The 9,922-nt window shown below is 47.6% G+C and overlaps 1 long non-coding RNA gene across 1 annotated transcript; it reads left to right on the top strand.

Moving 5' to 3' along the window:
• The first annotated feature begins 7,241 nt into the window (after positions 1–7,241).
• LOC123130079 (uncharacterized) lies at positions 7,242–9,623 on the top strand. Its single transcript, XR_006463732.1, has 3 exons — positions 7,242–7,316; positions 8,387–8,473; positions 8,568–9,623. It is a non-coding gene; the product is annotated as an uncharacterized lncRNA (long non-coding RNA).
• The last annotated feature ends 299 nt before the right edge of the window (positions 9,624–9,922 follow it).

Below are 9,922 nucleotides of genomic sequence, written 5' to 3'. Positions count from 1 at the left end.
TATCCGCTTGCAAAATTGTTTGGGGTGTGGCTGAAATCAGTCGCGAGGACGGGTTCCTTGAGGCCTACAGGCTACACCAGTTGGCGTCGTTCCTTGCTACGCCAAGGGATTGACATTATGTGAAATCCTTGTCTCACACCGTTCATATCTCCACTTCGTTTTTCTTTTGCCTTAGTTCTTGTAAGAGTTTCGTCAATGAAGCTTGGGAGAGAAACCATTTATCAAAAGAAGGTAAATATAGCAGCACATGAATAGATCCGTATAGTCACCGCGTGAGCCACATGCATGCATGTTGATGGCTTGTAATTTTGCTTGGGTTAAGCGAGAGCAAATATTTAACCAATTAGACAGTGCTAGCCTCTACTTGTCCATTCCGCCATCTTCCACCGATCGACATCAAGTAGACGTTTATAAGACATGTAAGCTAGCTGGTCTAATGCTGGTTTGTCGCAGTTATCAATTGTCTACAGATCACATATTCTCCTATGGCGCCCGGACAGCAAGCCGTGGATAGGGCTGCTGCGGGGCCCGTGGCTGCATGTGCACCCAAGCAGTCTTATGCAGAGGCTCCTGCTAATCATGTGCACGCCTCACCTGTGCACCATGCCGTGGGAGGTGGGGTACTGCATGCTGTGCATGCGGCTGCTCCTGCCTCGGTGCTTGTGCAGCCGGGCGTGGGTGCGGGTGCGCCGTCACCCGTGCAGGCTACAGCTGCTGCTTCGGTGTATGCGCAATGTTCAACGACGCCATACATCCAGACTTCTTCAGCTCATGCTCCGGTTGCGGTGGTCCCCCTTGGCCTAGCTGCGGATCGTCCGAGTGGATCAGCCACGACACTCCTTGCGGCCGTTTCAGTGGGACATGCGGCGCATCCCTCTTCACCGACCTTTGGGACAGTTCAGACGCCGCCGAGCTCGCAACAATCAACACCAACATCTCAACATAAGACACCGATGTGTACTATGTCTGGAGGGTAGGCTTCGCCCCATCGACGTAGTAACCGTCACGCCGTCTCCGCGGATGGTTCCTCTCCAACCGATGAACATTCACTTGTAAAGGCAATGCGTCGACAGGCCTCGAGGAATTTGGACCCCACACCAGGTACTTCGTCTCCTCAATCTTTTCTTTCATTTTTGAATACCGGCATTTCCTCTAGCTTAAATAATGTTGGTATATCTATGGGGAGAAATGACAATGAAATTAATATGTCGTTGGGGCACTTAAACATATGGAGATTGACCGTTTAAAGGTTTCTCCAAAGTGTAAGAGCACCCCACCTAACCCTAAGACCGAGGAGGAAGATGAAACGGATGCCAAATATGATGGTCCGCTTATCTCCCACTTGGTTGGTGAGGTTACTGAGGTTGGTTTAGATGATGCAAGACCTGGGTCCATGTTTTATGACTTCACGGCGTCTTCGCGGAAATCTAAATCGTATTCCTCGAAAAAGAAACAAAAAACGTCCAAGAAGGCGAAATGTTCCACATCGACCCGAGTTTCCACATGAGAGGCATGTTTTGGAATAGCAGAGGTCTCTCAGACTTGGCTAAACATAAACACGTCAATGATTGTGTACGTGAACATGGGTTGGACTTTGTGGCAATTTCCGAGGCTGGTAAATGTGACTTCAGGCCAAATGTCCTCGAGCACCTATCAGGTGGTTTCGACTACACATGGCATAGTCTACCAGCTCGTGGAAGGTCTGGAGGAATCCTTCTTGGGATAGAGACCACGACCATGGACTTGTTGGCTTTTTCGACAGGTGAATTTCATATCAAATTTCACTTACGAAACAGAGCTGATAATCTTACATGGAGCCTGGTCGCAGTCTATGGGGCTGCCCAAGATGAACACAAATCGGCTTTCCTTCGTGAATTGGTGAACCTGGCTAAGGATAACCCGTATCCAATGATTATTGGAGGGGACTTTAATATACTTAGGTACCAACAAGAGAAAAATAATGACCGCTTCGACACTCATTGGCCCTTCCTATTCAATGTTGTGATAGACAGTTTGGATCTTCGGGAGGTCAGTATGTCGGGGCGGCAGTTCACCTGGGCTAATAACCGATCTGTGCCGACATACGAGAAGCTCGATAGGGTAATCGTGGACACCGAATGGGAACTAAAATTTCCTATGGTAACCGTGCGAGCCCTAGAGCGTATCGAGGCATTATCAGATCATGCACCCATCATTCTGGATTCTAACTCTACGAACCCAGCAGCCCGTCGCCCTTTCAAATTTGAATTGGGATGGCTTCATCGGGATGGATTTGTAGACATAATCAAGAATGTTTGGGAGAGGCCCGCCATTGGTCGCACACCTATTCAGAGATGGAACTTTAAAATAAGGGCCATGAGGCAACACCTCACTGGATGGGCGAAACACACCAATGGGATATATAAAAAAACAACGGCTCTCTACCATTATTGACGACCTCGACAAGATTGCAGAGACATGCACCTTATCTCAACAAGAGATCGAATTAAAAAATCAATCTAATGAGAAGGTCGCCCGTCTTTTGCGAGAAGAGGAGATCAAATACTACCAGAGATCCAAAGCTGACCTAATATTTATGGGTGATAGTAATACAAGATACTTCCAATTGATCGCCAATGGGCGACATAGGAAGAAATGTATTTACAGTCTCCAACAAGATGAGGGGCTGATCGAAGGTCAGGAGGAGCTCAAAAAGTATATCACCAAATACTATAAATCCTTGTTCGGCGCGCCAGCTGAGGGGAACTTCACCCTTGACGAGACCCGAACAGATAATATTCCACAAGTCACGGCAGAAGAAAATGATATCCTAACGGCACCATTCTCAGAAGAGGAGGTGAGAGCGGCGGTGTTCCAAATGGAACATAACAAAGCTCCAGGCCCAGATGGTTTCCCTGCAGAATTCTATCAGAATTTCTGGGATATCATCAAGACTGACCTTTTGGAGTTATTTAATTGTCTTCATGCCGACCGACTAGACCTATTCAGACTTAACTTTGGCGAGATTGTCTTGTTGCCAAAGATTAAGGAAGCCGAACGGATCCAACAGTTCAGACCCATATGCCTCCTTAATGTTAGCTTCAAGATCTTTACCAAAGTGGCTACGAATAGGTTAAACTCAGTAGTTGACCATGTTGTCAGGCCATCTCAAACGGCGTTCATGCAAGGAAGGAATATACTCGATGGTGTAGTAATTTTGCATGAGACCATTCATGAGATGCACCGGAAAAACATGAGTGGAGTAGTATTTAAAATCAACTTTGAAAAGGCATATGACAAGGTCAAATGGTCTTTCCTCCAACAGGCCTTAAGAATGAAAGGTTTCTCTGATAAATGGCGCCAATGGATCCAAAAATTTGTAATTGGAGGTAGTGTGGCCATCAAAGTCAATGATGATTTAGGCCATTACTTTCAGACAAAAAAAAGACTACGGCAGGGTGACCCCATGTCCCCAATGTTATTTAACATTGTTGTTGACATGTTGGCTATTCTGATTGAGCGCGCCAAGCAGGACGGCCAGATTGCAGGAGTAGTGCCACACCTTGTGGATGGTGGTCTCTCTATTCTGCAATATGCCGATGACACAATTCTTTTTATGGAACATGACCTGGACAAGGCTCGAAACCTGAAACTCTTGCTTTCAGCATTTGAGCAAATTTCGGGTCTCAAAATTAACTTCCATAAAAGTGAACTATTCTGCTTTGGAGAAGCCGTTGAGGCGGCTGCAGATTACGCTGACCTGTTTGGTTGTGCACATGGTCAATTCCCAATTAAATATCTGGGAATACCAGTTCACTATCGGCGTCTCACCATTGCGGAGTGGAAGCATGTTGAGGAGCGTCTAGAGAAACGACTGAGCAGTTGGAAAGGCAAGTTGCTCTCAGTTGGAGGACGGTTGGTTTTAATTAACTCTGTGCTCACAAATATGGTTCTCTATATGCTTTCTTTCTTCCAACTCCCAAAAGGGGTCCTCCAAAGATTGGACTATTTTAGATCCAGATTCTTTTGGCAGGGAGACGGTGAAAAGAAAAAATATAGGCTGGCAAAATGGAGCGTGGTTTGTAGGCCGAAAGACCAAGGTGGCCTTGGAATTCATGACCTGCAGGTCAAGAATGAGGCCCTACTTAGTAAATGGTTGTTCAAACTTTTTACTGAGGATGGTGTTTGGCAAACCATATTGCGCAACAAGTACCTAGGCCAAAAGGCGGTGTCTCAGGCTTATTGGAAACCTGGTGACTCACACTTTTGAGCTGGCCTAATGGTGGCAAAGAAACATCTTTTTCGCTTTGGGTCTTTCGCGATAAAGGATGGGTCAGAGGTTCGTTTCTGGGAAGACATATGGCTAGGCAATGCCAGTCTCCGAGAGCAATACCCAGCCTTATACGCCATTGCTCACGATAAGAGTAATACTATTGCGCAAGTGCTTAGTTCATCCCCACCGAATATTTCGTTCAGGCGGGATTTGATTGGCCCCCGACTTTTGTCATGGCATAATCTTTTATCCCGTCTGGATTCGATTAATCTGACACAAGGTCGGGATGTGTTTCACTGGAAACTCACAACATCAGGGTCTTACACAGTAGACTCGATGTACCGTGCGCTTATGCATTCCGAGGTGCCAGTGAATAATAACAAGAAAATCTGGAAGTCAAAGATTTCACTAAAAGTTAAAATCTTTATGTGGTATCTTCGTAGGGGAGTTGTGCTAACCAAAGACAATCTTGCACAGCGCAACTGGCCAGGAAGTAAGAAGTGTTGCTTTTGTGCTCATGACGAGACAATCAAACACCTCTTTTTTCAATGCAAGTTTGCACGGTCTACATGGTCAGTCATCCAAATAGCGTCAAATTTGTATCCGCCAACGAGTATTGCCAATATATTTGGTCATTGGTTGGACGGAATTTCAAATAGTTTTAAAACGCTAATAAGGGTGGGGGCGTATGCCTTACTATGGTCGCTTTGTCTATGTAGAAATGATTTGATTTTTAATGATAAAAATGCTTCTCCTCTGCAGGTTATTTTCCGTTGTACGCACTCGCTTCGTACGTGGTCTACGCTACAACAGGCGGAGCACCAACCGCTGTTCAAGGCGCTGTGTATGCGGTTGGAGCAGGCGGCTATGGAGGTTTTTTCCCAACATGGGTGGCAGCATAACCTCCGGATCCATCCACCGCCGAGTTCGACATAGGCAAAGTGTCGGTCCATAGGACTCTACTGTTGTCGTATTGTCCGTTTTCTTACTTTTTCTAGTGTCAGACTTTGGTGTTTGGCTGTGTGTATCCTAGTTATGCAGAGGCCGGGTGTTACTCATAATGTTTTGTATCCGCTTGATGCTACATTTGAGATAATAAAATCGCCCTTTATCGAAAAAAATTGCTTTGGTTAGAACTGACAAGAAAATAGGAAGAATACAACCCTTTAACAGTCGCTACAACCAGCTAAACGCACCAGACGCCCCCGCGTCGCCCTCCCTGGTGACACGGGGGAAAGCTAGATCTGCGCCGCCAGCTCCCCTTCCACCCTCCCCATCGCTCGCCGCCGCCGGAGGAGCAGCCAGCAAAGCTCGCGCCTGCTCCGGTGAAGGTGGCGGCGGGGCCCTTTCATCTTCCTCGACTGCGAGCTTGGCGAGCTGGCTGCCATGGCGGCGCGGGGCCGTGCGTCCGCGACGGAGTGGCCCGAGGTGGCGCGTGGCTGGAGGCTTGGGCGTGGCAGGCGCGCGAGGAATGACGGCAGACGCACGAGGAGGCGTGCGGCTGGGCGCGGTGAGCGGCTGCCGGGCGCGGCGTGGTGGTCGTCGTCAGATCCAGGGCGGTGCGTGGGCAGGGTGCCAGGCGCTGCTCCCAGCGCGGATCTGCGGCGCGCGGGGCGTGGGAGGCGCGCCGATGGCGCCCCCAACGCGGATCTGCTGGGTGGCAGCCGGTTGTCTTCGGCGGCCGGTGGTTCTCCGCACGACAGAGGCGTGACGTCGGTTCTGCTGGAGGCGTGAGTTCCGCAGGCAGCAGGGCTCGATCTGGGTTTCTGCTGGCCGTGCGGGTGAAGTGGTGGGAGATGAATGGCACCTCGCCTGGTGTTGCATCCTCCTGTTTGGTGGTTCGGTGAGCTCAACGCTGCTTCGGGTGGGAGGACGAGATGGAGGTGGCTGGAGGGAGAGGAATGGCCTCGTTGCGGTTGTTGCATCCTTTGCCGGGAGAGGAATGGCCGGCAGGCGTTGCATCCTTGAGAAGACGAATGGCGTTGTGCTTGGTTGCATCCTTCCGATGGGAGACGAATGGCGCCGCTGGGGGTTGCATCTTCTGTCTAGTGGGGATGCGGATGCAAGGTTGGAAGCATGTCGAGCTCGCCGGGAGGTGCGGTTGGCCGTGGAGGCAGGGATAGTGGTTCGGTGTGTAGGTTGATCGGATCCGAGGTTTCGGGCTATGCAGGTGAGACTGCCGGCGAAAGTCATACTCCACTTCTGGCCGGAGTCATTGATGGCGGCGCTTTCAGGCGTCATTCCCTCGTTGGAGGCATCAATGTAGCTGCTCTCACCTTGCCTTTTCTGACGTGCTCCGGGGGAAACCCTTGATCTAGTTTTAGATTGGACGATGGCGGCGTCTTTCGGCGTCGCGTTCTCTCTTGGGGGCATCGTCGTGGAGATGGATCCAGACAGAGGGACCCGTGGCTCATGGGGATGTGTGTATTGTTTGCTGAAAGGCGCCGTTTGTATGGTTTTTGGGTCCGGTTTCCCTCATAAACTGGACCAACCCTCTTTCTTCTGATCAATGAATTTGATAGATCAACTACCAACATTCAAAAAAAAAACAGTCGCTACAAGGGTGCTCTCTCGCGTTGTACACGTCGGCAAAGTTACTGTGCAACGCTGAGGTGAAAAATAATCTCGGTAAAACCAAGCCGCCAGCACACGCTTCCTCCCCAGTCCCCACTGTGCCATTCCCCTCTCCCCTCGCCTCCTCCTCTCTCGAGTCCCTGCGCCGCCGGCTCCTCCCCTTCTCTTACGCCTTCTCCTCCCCGTTCCTCTCATCTCCCTGCCTGGGTTACCGCCGCCACCGTCGCCCCAGGTGAGTTGTTGCTGGGGGCGGAGCGGGGCGGGCTGGTGCCATTGACAAGGAAGCCGTGGGTGGAGGTCTGCTCACCCCGTCCAGTCTTCAATTCCTCTCCTCAATAAATCTCTGACTCTCCATGGCTGATGCTTGTCCTGCCCTCAGGTGAGACGCTGCTGGAGTTCAAGGTGGCTGAACGCCACGACGGGGCAACAGATCGGCAGCCTGCGGCCCGCTGACCCCAACCCCTGCCGCCCGGACCTCAGTCCAGTTCATGTATGTGCTATCTTCTTCTCCCTGTCCCTCTTGTTCTTTTCTTTATTAGATTTGATTAGAATAGCCTCTTTATTGATTAGATTAATAATGGCTTGGTTCCTCACGCCACCCACCCCATCCCACCCGTGATTGAATATTCTTTGTGTGGCATGTGGTGTTATCCTTTTACCTCCTTCAACTATATAAACATTCAGGCAGCTGTTCTTGTGTCATATAATATATACCCTCTCCATCCTAAAATAGGCCCATCCCACCCGTGATTGAATATTCTTTGTGTGGCATGTGGTGTTATCCTTTTACCTCCTTCAACTATATAAACATTCAGGCAGTTGTTCTTGTGTCATATAATAAATACCCTCTCCATCCTAAAATAGGATGTTCTTTTTAGTTTGGTCCTAAGTCAAACTAGCTTAAGTTTTACCAGTTTATGCAAAAAAAAATCAACTTTCATGATGTTTTGTATGGGTTAATTAGCAAAACAAAAATTATGAAGCAAATTATGGGATGCCTCATTTCACACATCGAGTGAGAATGTAGTTCAGACGCGGCCACTTAGACACAAGAGCATACATAACTACTGAGGACAGAAATCGGCACCCAAATTATTTCAAGAAAAACATAGTCCCTCTGTCCCAAACTACTTGTCGCCCAAACAGATGTATTTACCACTAAAAAATAGATCCGTTTGAGCGACAAGTAATTCAGGACGGAGGGAGTACATTTGAAACAAGTATAATCAAATGGCATGATGCACTAGCTGCCCGAGATCACGTTCGATGAATGGATTGGTGCGCACCATGCCACTTGTGCTTTCAGTTTTATCTATAATCTGCCACTAACAGCTGGTGATTAATTAGTGTCATAAAGCTATTGTTTGTAGGAGTAGTAGTTCATTTAGGAAAATTTGAGACCTGGTTGATTGAATAAAAATATTCGATTGGACAATTACTATGATAATCAGAAAATGTGCTGCTGTAAATACTTGTAACAGCGCCGGAAGCATAATCAGTAATGTGGAGCCATTTCAGCATTAAAGGTGGTCACTCCAGTTGCTTCTTCGATTGTTTCAGGTTAATTACCCGAAGCTTGGCGAGTTGTGGTGGTTAATAATTCCATTTGCTTTGACGACACTAGATCATTAGTCACCGGATGTTAAGGTATGATGATGTTCCTTTTTGGTTTTCATACAGACGATAACATTAGTATTTGTTTAATAGAAGTGCTAACCACTATTTCTTTAACGACATCTAGCTCGCTCTGTAGTGTTGCTTACAATATTTCCTCAATTTCCATTGGTGGGAATTTTGAGTGAGAATGATCCACATGATTGACAAGAACAGGGAATGATTAGCTTCAAGCACATAGCAAAGAATGTGATAATAATATATTTAACGTTGTATGGAGATGCAGTACTTGATGCGCTCCCATGGATCCGCTGCCCCTCTTTGTTTCTGATTATTGTTCTTCTCATATACTATCAAATTTCCATGGATGGGATCTGATGAATGAGTATCCCGTGTCTGCGGCAACTCGCATGGCCTGATCTGGAAGTACGCGTGTGCTGCAGGCATTGCTTCCACAACTCTTCCAAGGACATTGGCTTCATCAAGGTATGAGCCACCCCACTATTTATTGATTTCCTTAATCATGTGCCTGATTTTGATGACTGCTGAGTAGTAATATGTTACCCCATGCTTTGCTTTGAACAATATATATGCTTTGTCTACAAGGCCTCTTGGTATGCCGCACCAATTTTAATTTGTTCGAGACTACCATCTGGTAGTGTGAGTTATTAAATAATGTAATGTAATGTATGACATATTGGATTCACTTATTCAGAATAGATCTATGTATTGCCCTCCTCATTCCCGGAGTAAACCCAGTTAAGTTCTGCAATCATCACCTCATGTTCTGCCTTGCATTATTTTGTATCTGTTTGAACAATATGTGTAATTTCTACGCACCATAAGTCAACTTGGAATGGACCGAGTTGTGCATGACTACATGATAGCTTTGTTTGTTTGTTATCCCCACCTATATAAGTCTTACTCTGCTGCATCTATCTCCAGTCTCGGCTATTTTACTAACTGTCAACTACCAAGTTTTTCCTGAGCATACCAGTCCATTTCAAAGCACAACAAATTGAGTGTATTGCAATTGCTCAAATATTTATTAAGTAGGTATATATACATTGTATATATTTTTTTTAGAAAAGGAGGATGACCCCCGGCCTCTGCATCTGGGAGATGCATACGGCCACTTTATTAATTATTCTCACAAGACCTTACAAAGTAATACAACAGTAAGACTAAAGCCGCCGTCTAAGCACCTCTATCCAACTGATGAAGGGGCGCAGATAGCCTCGGCCTAATACCAAACAGACATCGCAGCCAAACCTAACATCTAAGACCTGAGAACCCATCCACTAGTAGAAAACCGGGCAATAGCACCGGTTCGTAAGGCCCTTTAGTGCCGGTTTAGGAACCGGCACTATTATTTCGGCACTAAAGCCCCCCCCCCCTTTAGTACCGGTTCAGCACGAACCGGTGCTAAAGGGAAACCACGTGGCACGAGCCAGCTCCGGGGGCCGGGAGCCCTTTAGTACC

This window comes from Triticum aestivum, chromosome 6A (genome assembly GCF_018294505.1).
Source record: "Triticum aestivum cultivar Chinese Spring chromosome 6A, IWGSC CS RefSeq v2.1, whole genome shotgun sequence".
Lineage (NCBI taxonomy): Eukaryota > Viridiplantae > Streptophyta > Magnoliopsida > Poales > Poaceae > Triticum > Triticum aestivum.
This window is presented reverse-complemented; position numbering and strand designations above follow the sequence as displayed.